General features: G+C 45.4%; 1 long non-coding RNA gene across 2 annotated transcripts in view; it reads left to right on the plus strand.

Moving 5' to 3' along the window:
* Nucleotides 1–1741: 1741 nt before the first annotated feature.
* The window catches only part of LOC146339819 (uncharacterized), a 40525-nt gene continuing 29155 nt past the window's right edge, over nt 1742–13111 (plus strand). For both annotated transcript variants that reach the window (XR_014784373.1, XR_014784374.1), the window contains exon 1: nt 1742–1870. This is a non-coding gene — a long non-coding RNA (uncharacterized LOC146339819). The remainder of the gene's footprint in view (nt 1871–13111) is intronic.

Raw genomic sequence — 13111 nt, forward strand, 5'->3', positions numbered from 1 at the left:
CAGCTTGGCATATATGTCACGTGCTGCCACAGGTAAAGTTTATTTGGGACTATTAATATATAACCAATATATTGTAGGATCACTTATTTCAGAACAAGTTAAACCATTGGCCCAGTATTGTCAATACTGACTGGTAGCAGCTTTCCAGGGTTTCGGGCAAGATTCTTTTCTAGCCCTCCCTGGAGATGCTGGGGATTGAACCTGGAACCTTCTGCATGCAAAGCAGGTGCTCCTACAACTGCTCTACAGCCCCTGTTTCACTTCTCACTTGGCACTCTGTGTCTCAGGCTTCAGCCCTCATCTGCAGTATTGGGATAATAGAGATTGGCAAAATCTCTTAGGAAAATCTGAGTTTTTTTCTTTTTACTCTACTAGAGAAAGAAGAATTTGCAGAATTTTCTCCCAATGTTCTCTACTATTTTTTGTGGCACTTGCCACGCCCCCCCCCCATGACAACAGTAGGTCTGGAACATTACGGGGAATGCAAAATGGTGGCTAGGCTTGCCAACGCAGTTGCTGTCACTTGCAGAGGCAGCCAAAAAGAAAAAGATCTTAGGGGGAAAAAGTCAGGGTGCTATGGCCACTGTTAATGGTGAACCCCAGTCAGAGAAACTGTTGAAGAATTTCTGCCCCGCGCCTGGAGAAATTGGATAAATCCTCCCTGCCTTCACATTTCTCTGCCCACTAATAGGGTGGAGAATTTTGAGAGGCCATTTCGTAGTTCTAGATAATTCCCACTTACCTGTTGAGGTTATTGCAAGAATCACTGAGATAATGTACGTGAAACACTTTGAACACTGCAAGTGTTATGTAAACATGGGAGCACTGAAACCAAAATGTTAGTTTCCCTCTAATATTATGCATGGAGAACTTTAAATCATAGGCAGTTTAATGTGAAACGGTATATAACCACCGTTTGCAAAAGCATGAAGCAGGCCGTCCTATGGAGGCAAAGGGAAGTTTAAGCAGAAGCAGAGAAGGGAGGAAAGGGTGATCATGGAATGAAAGAAATCAAAAAAGGGAAAGGGAGATGGCAAATGTTTTGTCTGAATGTATGGGAACTGAATGTATGTGATCTGAGAAACAGACTTGTCCAATTCAATATTTTGTCTTACATGTTAAGTATGCAAAACAGAAACCATGTTGAGGCTGTTGCTTATTGCGACTCCCTCCAGCAGCAAAACCATGTCTGTGGAGTAGCTTGCCAAGTGGACTGCTCACATTTCTCCATGCCATCACAATTTTCTACATTTGCTTACATTTGTTTGTTTATTTAAGATATTTATATCCTGCCTTTCCTACACAAAGGAGTGTAAGGTGGCTAAAAAATACCCACTGTATTTAAACCAATCTGAAACATAAAAATATACAGGACACCCAACCCCCCACCCATCAATGTTTTGTGATATCAGTTTTCTCATCATTTTTTTAAGAAAAAGGGAGTCATACAAAGGCATTTTCATGAATTTTAAAATGTATTTATTTGTTACATTCATATCCTGTCTTTCCTCCAAGGAGGCCAGGGTGGCATACATGATCCTTCTCCTCTCCACTTTATCCTCACAACAACCCTGTGAGGTAGGTTAGGCTGACAATCAGTGACTGGCCCAAAGCCACCCACTCTCCCGAGTACCAGTCCAACACTCTAGCCACTACACCATGCAATCCTACATGTCAACTGTTTGTTTGTTTATTTATTTATTTTATTGCATTTATATCCTGCCTTTTTTCCTCTTGCAAGGAACCCAAGGTGGCTTACATCGTCTTCCTCCTCTCCATTTTATCCTCACAACAAGAACCTTGTGAGGTAGGTTGGGCTGAGAGTCTGTGACCGGCCCAAAGTCACCCAGTGAGGTTCCATGACTCCCAGGTAAGTGAACATATGTTTGCAGCTTAAACCTTGTAGTTTAGTATCAGCTTGAGACTTGCTGTTGGCCACTGTCTGGTGATTTATTTGTTTTTTTATTGGTTTTAATTCTGTGGAGGCTCTCTACTTGCTACCATGTGTCAGATAATTTTGAGTGGAAAGTCTCTCAGCTTTTTCCTCTTTTTGCATGTTAATATTTCCTCCCAAACAAAATGTATCTCCTTGGGATACAAGATGTGCATATTGTGGAATCAGCTTGGAATTGCCAAATATGTGAAGAAGCTGCCGGTTTCCACGCTCCCCCCCCCCCATTGTTCGCTGCTGAATCAATTCAGTGTCAGCTGTTGTTATTCCAGAAGAGTATCACTTTTAGCATGCTGTAAGAAAAGCAAGAAAGAATTCTGTGAAATCTTAAAGACTAAAAAAAATGAACGTATTGTGCATGAGCTTTCGAGGCAGGAGCTGGCAGCCATGTGAAATCGACCATACAGGTGTTGGATGTGAATGCATCTTTTGCCTATGAAAGAAGCAGGCTTTTGCCTATGAAAGCTTATGCCAGAATACATCTTTTATTTGATGCATTATTTATTTAGAAAATGGTTTTTACATCACCTTTCAGGGCAAACTGCCTTCACAAGACAGCATACAAGGATTCCGTACAAAAACATGAATACTGTATGGACCCACACAATTAAAAACCCATTATGACCCCTTGAAATAAGCAGTAAAAAGAGCACAGCAAATTAAATAAAAAACAGATTGAAATAAAAACTTCTTAAGAGTTCTCCTAAAAAACAACAATTATGGAATTCCACAAATGTGGGGACATCACTGAAAAGGCCCTGGATCTGGTACCTGTCAATCTAACATCTCTTTTAATCTTTAAGGGCATAATTCTGTGGATGTTTAGACAGATAGAAGTCCTTCGTTTTGGCTGGCTGGGGCATGCTAGGAGCTGCAGGACTTTTTTCTGTCTAAACTTGGACAGGATTGCACCCTAAGGTGCCATAGTGACTTGGGTAGAGCAATCCTAAGGTTGTGGTGTGGGAGAAGAACTGCCACTTCATAAGCCCATCCAGCTGATACTGGCCAGGGCAGACACTGGGGTGCAACTCTTTTTTTCTTCCATAGCTTTTTTTCTTCCACAGGGAAGCCATGCTGGCGGAAAGTGTTGCCACCATCCAGGGAGGGCCTCTGTCATCAGATCTCCCTCTCTGTCCACAGAGGGGAGGTCCCCAGTGTCCTATGGCCTCTGGGGGTACCCACCCAGGAACCATAGGACTGTAGCCTTAGTTATTTGTTTGGCACTGCCCGCAATAACATGAGGTCGATCAGCTGAGTTCCGAGGTGTGTATTCCCTACTGGATATTATCCAGACCAAGGTCCAATAGCGTTTAACCACCTTTTTCTTAATCCCATTCTGTGTGATGAACGCTGTTTGTGATTCTGTACTCTTATATTATTGTATTCGTGTAATGTATATCAATCTAAAGATTTTATATCCCATCTTTCTAAAAACTAGCCAGAAATTTAGGGCACGTGACATAATGTGACATTTGCAATGTGGCTTTGATGTGTGCTTACCATGTCTGTAGTACCATGCCCATAGTTTCAGGTGATGTAAGTTCATCTTCAGAGCTGCCCCTGTTTATCTTCACAATACATTTTGAGGTAGCTCAATATTATTCGAATATCTCAGTCAGACAACTAGGACAAGTAGATTTGCCCAAGGCCACCCGGCTAGCGCACTGCTGCTGAGCTGGAATCTGAATCCATAACAGACACATCCCAAGTTAAACACAGGATGTCTTTGGAACCTAGTGGGACAATTTCCTCTTTCTCTTCATTCGCAGTTTCGCACAAATGCAACCTTCCTTTTTTCTGCAAATTATAGTCTGTTCCCTGCCCCCCCCCCCCCAGGCCTGGAGAGGGTGAGCATTTTGTAACATAGAGTGAAGCATCCAACTCAGCTTTTGATCACAGAAGTGCAAGGGCCTACTGGATTACATTATTTACGGATAAAGTTTTGTAGACATCTGTAGAAAATGCTTCAAATATTAATATTAATTACAGTGATCTAAATAACTTGATGTGGCACATTATGCTATGGTTATGAATATCCTGTGGATTTTATTTCTTTAGGTTTTTAGCCTTCCACATCCAGAAGGCGTATAACAAAAACACCCATTTCCCAGCATAATGGTATGAAATCAGTCAAATTCAACATTCATTGTAATGTCCCATGCTTTCCTGACTTAACCTGGAATCACAAAGACCAGCTCAAACAGATGGGTCATATAGTGCTTCTGAAAGATGCGCAGGCTCTGACTTTGCTGTGTGGTGTAGCAGAAAGGGTTAATCTTCTGTCCAGTTGGATGATATCATCAGGAACAGTGTTCCTGATCTGGAGCCAGGTCTGGCAGTGCAGTAACTTCTTCATTAGTAGAGATGATGGTGTCATCTGCACCCTCAGACTTCCCTGTTCCCTCTGAGCTTAGCTGCAGTCTGCACAGGAGGAGTGGGTGAGAGAGAGATGGATTTTCCATGCACCAATATGTAGTTCTACTAGGCTTCTTGGTGAAATGCAGCGTAGCTTGGGGTGGGGTGGTCTTGATTGGGCAGTTAAGACACATTGACTTTCCAAAAGACTTCCTGATGGAGAGAAAAACTGCTACAACTGGTTTCTTAAGTTTGAGATACAATGTTTCTTCCTACTGCTGGGAAAAGAAACTCCTAGAAAATCTTGAACTGGTGTCTTTTAATGCTTGCGGGAGATGGTTGACCTTCTCTGTTGGTTTCTCATACAATCTTCCTCCCCCAGTGGAGGAGCGGGGAAGTTCTTATATTCAGAGGAGGGCAACAAAGATGATCAGGGGACTGGAAACAAAGCCCTATGAAGAGAGACTGAAAGAACTGGGCATGTTTAGCCTTGAGGAGAGGGGAGATATGATAGCGCTCTTCAAGTACTTGAAAGGTTGTCACAGAGAGGAAGGCCAAGATCTCTTCTCGATCATCCCAGAGTGCAGGACACGGAATAATGGGCTCAAGTTACAGGAAGCCAAATTCCGGCTGAACTTCAGGAGAAACGTCCTGACTGTTAGAGCAATACGGCAATGGAACCAATTACCTAGGGAGGTCGTGGGCTCTCCCACACTGGAGGCATTCAAGACGAGGCTGGACAGCCACCTGTCAGGGATGCTCTGACTTGGATTCCTGCATTGAGCAGGGGGTTGGACTCAGTGGTCTTTTAGGCCCCTTCCAACCCTACTATTCTATGATTCTATGATTCCTCTGTGTATCTGTCTGCTTGCCCACCTGTCCCTCTTACACCCTTTTGGGTTGTACCATCTGAATTAAGCACTGTGTCTGTGTGTCTTTTCTGTCATTGTAGGCGAGTATGAGAGAGTTTCCAGTGCCATTTCTATGCTTCCTTTGTCTGGGTGCTGTCTGCTGCAAAGGAGGAAGTGATAAAAAGGAAGTTGTGCTTATATTTGAGTTCTCCACCATGGATTTTGCTGTATGTTGTATGTCTTTACCTGGCAATAGCCTTTCCTGTGCTTTCTATGTCGTTAAAAGACATGAAGGTGTCTTTTCTTTCTGTTAAAGGTTAGAAAGTAATATAATTATCCCACAGTCTAGTATTAACAGATGAGCCCTGGAAAGGAAAGGTTCCTCCTGTGCAAGCACCGGGTCATTACTGACCCCTAGAGGGATGCCGCTTGCACTAGTGTTTTTGTGGCAGACTGTAGCGGGGTGGTTTGCCATTGCCTTCCCCAGTCGTGACTACCTTTCCCCCAGCAAGCTGCTCTACCAGCATCATAAATGGCAGGGGTGCTTTAATGTCCCTGACATTTGTAGCCCACCCTTCCTCCACTGACCTCATGCCGGCATACATGGGTGTGGGTCCCCCCGCCACATACACACTGTTATGTTCATAAGAGCCCTGTGAGGTAGGCCAGTGACTTAATGGTGGATGTGAACCCAGGTCTCTCCATCCGAAATTCAACGCGCTTACGGCTACATAATCTTTGCCAGCTCAGTATTCTATGACTGTTAGTTGATCTAATAAATTGGGTATTATGCAACATACAGCTGCACACGTTTTCTCTCTCTCCGCGTATGTGCAGATACAATACACTCACACAAAGATATGGATCAGCACAGCTGCCTGCATTTTTTACTCCCCTTGGGGGGGTGGCTATGGGGATTGTCATGATGAGAGCCTGCACTTCACTCCATACAAGACTCAGTGTGTTGTAGTGGTTAGAGTGTCGGACTTGGGACTCGAGAGATCCAGGTTCTAGTCCCCACACAGCCATGACGTTCACTGAGTGACTGTGGGCTAGTCACTGACTCTCAGCCTAACATACTTCACAGGGTTCTTGTGAGGATAAAATGGAGGAGAGGAGGACCATGTAAGCCGCCTTGGGTTCCTTGCAAGAGGAAAAAGGGCAGGATATAAATGAAATAAATAAAATTTACCACTATACCACTGATCAGGAAAAGGCAACTTTGTGGGTTAGTCATAACAATGCACTTGGAAAGGTCAGATCTGTCTCCGCTTTCTTACACGGTGTCAGGATTCTACCACTAGCTACACAACAGGACCAGATTCTGCAAGTTAAAAGAAAGTGCAGTAGATCTTAAAACCCTCAGATGCTCAGAAAATAGAAGGAAGAGCATAATAGCAATTAGTGCAGACTGAGGCCTAGAGAAGGGATGTGTGTGTGTGTGGGTGTGTATTATAAAGTATTTTACAATATTGTAGTATTATAAAGAGACAATACTGGAATGACGGAGCAAGCTTCAGCACGCCCCAGCTCCACATCACAACACGCTTCAGCCCCAGGTAGCATGGATAGGGGTGCACGAAAGCCACTTACCTGGTCTCGCAGCTTGCTTCGCGGTGGGGGGGAGGCGCTTTGCTGCTCCCCCCGAAGTTCAGGCCGGGGGGGGGAGGCTTCCCGCCTCGCCCGGCCGAAATTCAGGCCGGGGAGGAGGTGCCTTGCCTCGCCCGGCCGCGAAGTAAAAAGTAAAAAAAAAAACAAAAAAAACGCCCCCGTGATAGGCTACGTGATGATTAATGTAGCCTATCACGGCTAGATCTGCAAAGTCAGCCGTGATAGGCTACGTAAATCGTCATGTAGCCTATCACGGGTGACTTAAAAAAAAAAAAAAAGCGCGTATGCAAATGGCGGCCCCCATAGGGAGCCGCCATTCGCGTTCCTTATTTGGTCGCTGTAGTCTACGTAAATCTTTACATAGACTACGGCGAAAATGAGGGCAACGCAAATAGCGTTGCCCTTATTTTCGCCGTAGTCTACGTAATCTTTATGTAGACTACAGCGACCGAATAAGGAACGCGAATGGCGGCTCCCTATGGGGGCTGCCATTAGCCGTACGCACTTTTTTTTTTTTTAAGTCACCCGTGATAGGCTACGTGACGATTTACGTAGCCTATCACGGCTGACTTTGCAAATCTAGCCATGATAGGCTACGTTAATCGTCATGTAGCCTATCACGGGGGCGTTTTTTTTTTTTTTTAACTTTTATTGGAATGGCGGCGGTGGCAGCCGGTCGAAAGAACGGCTGCCGCCTCTGCCCCTGTCGAAGACCTGACGAACCGCCGCCGGGACCCGCCGCCGGGAGGGACATTCGGGAAAAGTAAGTCCCGTCCCGGGGTGTGTGTGCGGGGGGCGGGGGGGTGCAGAGAATTTCTCCCCGAAACTTGGCACTCGGCCCCCTGAAGTTTCGGGGAGAAATTCTCCCCCATCCCTAAGCATGGAATCGTTGAAGATTGCTCTGCTACAGCAGTTTTGATTCCCAATCTCCTGGAATGTGGCCAGATTCTCTTTGATTCAGAGAAGGCTTCTGTTAACATATAAAACTTGAAGCTTACCAAGTAGCGCCTTATAATATCTGTTATGGAAAGGTAGGGGGCAGTCACCAAGTGTTCTTCTTCCAAAATTATAGGATGCAACCGCTTTTTAAGAGTGACACAAATATTGTCATAAACCGGTGGTGGTGGTAGTGAAGGACGACTATTTTTCTACCCTAAAAATCAATAAACCTCTTTTATTAAAGCCTCTCAGTCTGTTTTTTTTCTCCCCAAACTGTTGGTGTGCAGTCTCCGTAAGCCAGCTTTGTTTGCATGAGGCCCTGTAGGGAGGGAAGAAGCCGAATCTTAAGGGCAAGTCCAAATTGTGCCAGTGCCATGTGGGCACTGCGGTGTGAATTAGCGGAATGAAAAGTGTCCAAGCGAAATACGCAGTGGAGGCTGGTGGCTCTGATTTCGGTGGGGCTGTAAACCCATTCTGGGTTTCAGTCAGAACCACCCAGAACTCCAAAGGAGCTATCCAAAGCTGAGCTCTATCCCCAAAATGGGTTTGGCACCTTGGATAGCACCTTTAGAGTTCTGGCTGGTTCTGACGGACACCCAGAATGGATTCATGGCCCCACTGAAATTGGAGCCACCAGCCTCCACTGGAAATATGACTACCTTTCTGCATGAAATGGTAAGGCAGCCTTCTCCATTGTGGTGCCCTCCAGATGTGCTGAGCTGCTGGCTGGCCATTAAGGGAGTGTCAGTCCAACACGTTGGGAGGATACCAGGTTGGGGAAAGAAGCCCTGTCCCTTATTTATTTTTTTATTGCATTTATATCCCACCTTTTTTCCTCTTGCAAGGAACCCAAGGCAGCTTACATTATCCTCCTTCTCTCCATTTCATTCTCACAGCAACAACCCTGTGAGGTAGGTTGGGCTGAGAGTCTGTGACTGGCCCAAAGTCACCCAGTGAGCTTCCATGGCTGAGTGGGGACTAGAACCCGGATCTCCCAGCTCCCAGTCCAGCACTCTCGCCACTACGCCACACTGGCTGTCCCTCACCTTTGGCCTGGTGGGATTGGAAGCAGCCAAAACAGTGCTACCAGTTTCCCAAACAAGTGAAGTTTGGGTGCCTCTAAGGTTTTTTTTATCGAGGGAGACAAGGAGGACTAATGTAGATAATTGGCAGGCAGTTTTGCCATTGAAGAAGAAAGTTCTTTCACTAGGTAAAAGGGGAGCTAGGGTCATCGGGCACTTGAATCTCCTGAACATCGGGTTTGTTACAGAAAAAAGATATGTGAACCCTTGTCCTAATCTCCCCATATATGTGACTAAATCTGCTTGAGGAAACTGGTGTATCCCGCCCCCCGTGCCGTGTTTGAAAAGAATTCACATCCTTTCGTTTGATTTTTGTTTCCTTGAATTGTGCTATCACAGCTCTGTGTCTTTATTCATTAACATTAAAAGTGTTGTTCTAACAGTGACCTTGCCTTTAACACTGTTGGTGCCTTTTCTACAAAGGTTAGGAACTTACAGTGGTCTCTAGTGAAGTGGAAAGTGGCCAGACCTGAAGGTTGTTTTTTTTTACATCACTCCACCTGAAACAGTACAATGAGCCAGTATTGTTCTTTGCTTGCTCTGTCATGCACCGCTTCAACTCTTAAGGGAATATGCATATTTGTAGAACTTTTCTCCTCATACTCTTTGTTTTTTTTTGGATTTTGTAATCCAAACTGTTTAATTTCAGGTCAGTCTATTCTTCCTTCTAGCCCAGCATTGTCTAAAACAGGGGTAGGCAATGTGGTGCCCATCGGCACCAGTATGCCCCCAGACACCTTCCTTGTTGCCCACCAAGACACCATGCTCCTTCCAATTGTTATTTGCATAATATTTTTATATTTTCTTTTTGGCAGCTGGGATTGCTTCAAAGTGAAGTAGAAGCCTGTAGCTGGTGCCATCTTAATTTTCCATGAATGCCTCTGGGCAAGTTACCTGTTCTTTGTGACTAGCCATGCCCACTGATCAATGACCCAGAGGACAGAATTGGCTCTGATGGGCTTAAGTTACAGGAGGGTGGATTTTGGTTGAACATGAGGAGACATGTCTTAATGGTAAGAACAAATTACCTGGCACGGGGTGGAGGCTTTCCCTTACTGGAGGTCTTCAAGCAGAAGCTGGACAGCTGTATGTTGGGGATGCTCTAGCAAAGGAATCCTGTGTTAAGTGTGGGATGAACTAGATGGCCTGGAAGTCCCCTTCTGACTCTGTGGCCCTGTTCAGATGCACATTGGGGAAGGGTGGTGTCAGGGTGGAAACTGAGCCGATGGAACCTCCAGAGCAGTTCTGATTTTGAGGAGGGTCAGCAATCCGTGGGAGAGGAGCCAGCTCATCCCTCACAGGCACAGCAGCTGGCAGAGATTCCTCCTGCCAGCATTCCTGAGATAGATAGTGACCCTGGCAGTGAGAAAGTGCAGGAGGGGGGCTTGCTGGATGCTTGACGCAGACACAGGGAGTGACGAGCGATGGAGGGCGCGGAAAGGAGGCGTAGCGCCTGTTTGGCGCGCAAGCAACGGCCACCTCCCATGGACCCAAGGGAAAGAGGGAGGATCTCTCCCTAGCCCATAAGTTCAGGGTCTTCAAGTGACTCTCCTTCAAATGGAGATCAACTGCCTACTCAGCGCATAGGCTACTCTGCTGTTCCTTGCTTAGTCGCTGGTGATTAGCATCTGAAAGAGACATTAAGTTGTAAAAGGATTAAAGCCTTGAAAAGAAACCTTTCGTCTGTGTCTTGAGTTGGCTATTGGAGTCTACTGGAAGAGGCCGCCAGGGCGCTCCTGACAGGTGGTTAGCCTAACCATGTTGCATGGTAGTTACTGCTAATCACTGCTAGCGCTACTGCCACATATGCAGGTATCCATGTTTTGCTAAGTGGTTAGCGTAACCATTCTCTAACCACCCTCCCCCTCACAGAAACCTGCAGTTCTCTGGATGGGCCGCCATGCATCTCAGCAGCCTTTGCACTGTTGGCCATTTTGGTGATTGGTGCTTCTGGCCATTTCGGTGCTCAGCGGCCAGCCACTCCTTCTTTGGCCACTCTTGCCACAGAGCTCTATGGCAGCTGTCAATTAATCACAGAGGCTGTTCAGACATTATGCTAAGCCATGGTAGAGCCCACTAACCATCTTGCAGCAAGTGGTTAGTGAATGTGGTTAATAAACCACCATGGTTTGAACAGATGCCTGTTCAGTTGTTCAGTTGTTAAGTCGTGTCCGACTCTTTGTGACCCCATGGACCAAAGCACACCAGGCCCTCCTGTCCTCCTCTCTCTCCCGGAGTGTGCTCAGGTTCATATTAATTGCATTGGTGATGCTATCTAGCCATCTCATCCTCTGCCATCCCCTTCTCCTTTTGCCTTCAATCTTTCCCAGCATCAGGGTCTTTTCCAGTGAGTTTTCTCTTCGCATTAGGTGGCCAAAATATTTGAGCTTTAGCTTCAGTATCTGTCCTTCCAATGAGCAGTCAGGGTTGATTTCCTTTAGGACTGACTGATTTGACCTCCTTGCAGTCCAGGGGACTCGTAAGAGTCTTCTCCAGCACCACAGTTCGAAGGCATCAATTCTTTGGCGCTCAGCCTTCCTTATAGTCCAGCTCTCACAGCCATACATTACTACTGGGAAAACCATAGCTTTGATTATACGGACCTTTGTCGACAAGGTGATGTCTCTGCTTCTTACTATGCTGTCTAGGTTTGCCATAGCTTTCCTCCCAAGGAGTAAGCGCCTTTTAATTTCATAGCTACAGTCACCATCTGCAGTGATCTTGGAGCCCAAGAAAATAAAATCTGTCACTGCTTCCATTTCTTCCCCTTCCATATGCCAGGAAGTGATGGGGCCAGATGCCATGATCTTAGTTTTTTTAATGCTGAGTTTCAAACCAGCTTTTGCACTTTCCACTTTCACCCTCAACAAGAGGCTCTTTAGATCTTCTTCGCTTTCTGCCATTAGGGTGGTATTGTCTGCATATCTGAGGTTGTTGATAATTCTCCCAGCAATCCTAATTCCGACCTGTGATTCATCCAACCCGGCATTTCTCATGATGTACTCTGCATATAAGTTAAATAAGCAGGGCGACAATATGCAGCCTTGTTGTACTCCTTTCCCAATTTTGAACCAGTCGGTTGTTCCATGTCTGGTTCTTACTGTTGCTTCTTGGCCCTCGTACAGGTTTCTCAGGAGACAGGTAAGGTGGTCTAGTACTCCCATCTCTTTCAGAATTTTCCAGAGTTTGTTGTGATCCACGCAATCAAAGGCTTTAGCATAGTCAATGAAGCAGAAATAGATGTTTTTTTCTGGAATTCTCTTGCTTTCTCCATGATCCAGTGAATGTTGGCGATTTGATCTCTAGTTCCTCTGCCTCTTCGAAACCCAGCTTGTACTTCCAGTAGTTCTCGGTTCGCATACTGCTGAAGCCTAGCTTGTAGGATTTTGAGCATCACCTTGCTGGCATGTGAAATGAGCGCAATTGTACGGTAGTTTGAACACTCTTTGGCATTGCCCTTCTTTGGAATTGGAATGTAAACTGACCTTTTCCAGTCTTGTGGCCACTGTTGAGTGTTCCAAATGTGTTGGCATATTGAGTGCAGTACTTTAACAGCATCATCTTTTAGGATTTTAAATAGCTCAGCTGGAATACTGTCATCTCCGCTAGCTTTGTTGTTAGCAATGCTTCCTAAGGCCCACTTGACTTCACTGTCTAGGATGTCCAGCTCAAGTTCAGTGACCGCACTATCATGGCTATCGGGGACATTAAGATCTTTCCTGTATAGTTCTTCTGTGTATTCTTTCCACCTCTTCTTAATCGCATCTGCTTAATCTCACCTGCCTTTTTTGTCCTTTATCATGCCCATCTTTGCACAAAACGTTCCCTTGATATCTCTGATTTTCTTGAAGAGATCTCTAGTCTTTCCCATTCTGTTGTTTTCCTCGATTTCTTTGCATTGTTCATTTAAGAAGGCCTTCTTGTCTCTCCTTGCTATTCTCTGGAACTCTGCATTCAGTTGGATATATCTTCCCCTTTCTCCCTTGCTTTTCGCTTCCCTTCTTTCCTCAGCTACTTGTAAAGCCTCATCAGACAGCCACTTTGCTTTCTTGCATTTCTTTTTCTTTGGGATGGATTGAGTTGCTGCCTCCTGACCAATGTTATGGACCTCCGTCCATAGTTTCTCAGGCACTCTGTCTATCATGTCTAATCCCTTAAATCTATTCATCACCTCCGCCGTATATTCATAAGGGATATGATTTAGGTCATACCTGAATGGTTTAGTGGTTTTCCCTACGTTCTTCAATTTAAGCCAAAATTTTGCAAGAAGCAGCTCATGATCTGAGCCACAGTCAGCTCCAGGTCTTGTTTTTACTGACTGT

The sequence above is a fragment of the Heloderma suspectum genome, chromosome 7 (assembly GCF_057233095.1).
Source record: "Heloderma suspectum isolate Gila_16-S chromosome 7, 16-S_ref, whole genome shotgun sequence".
In the NCBI taxonomy this organism is placed as follows: domain Eukaryota; kingdom Metazoa; phylum Chordata; class Lepidosauria; order Squamata; family Helodermatidae; genus Heloderma; species Heloderma suspectum.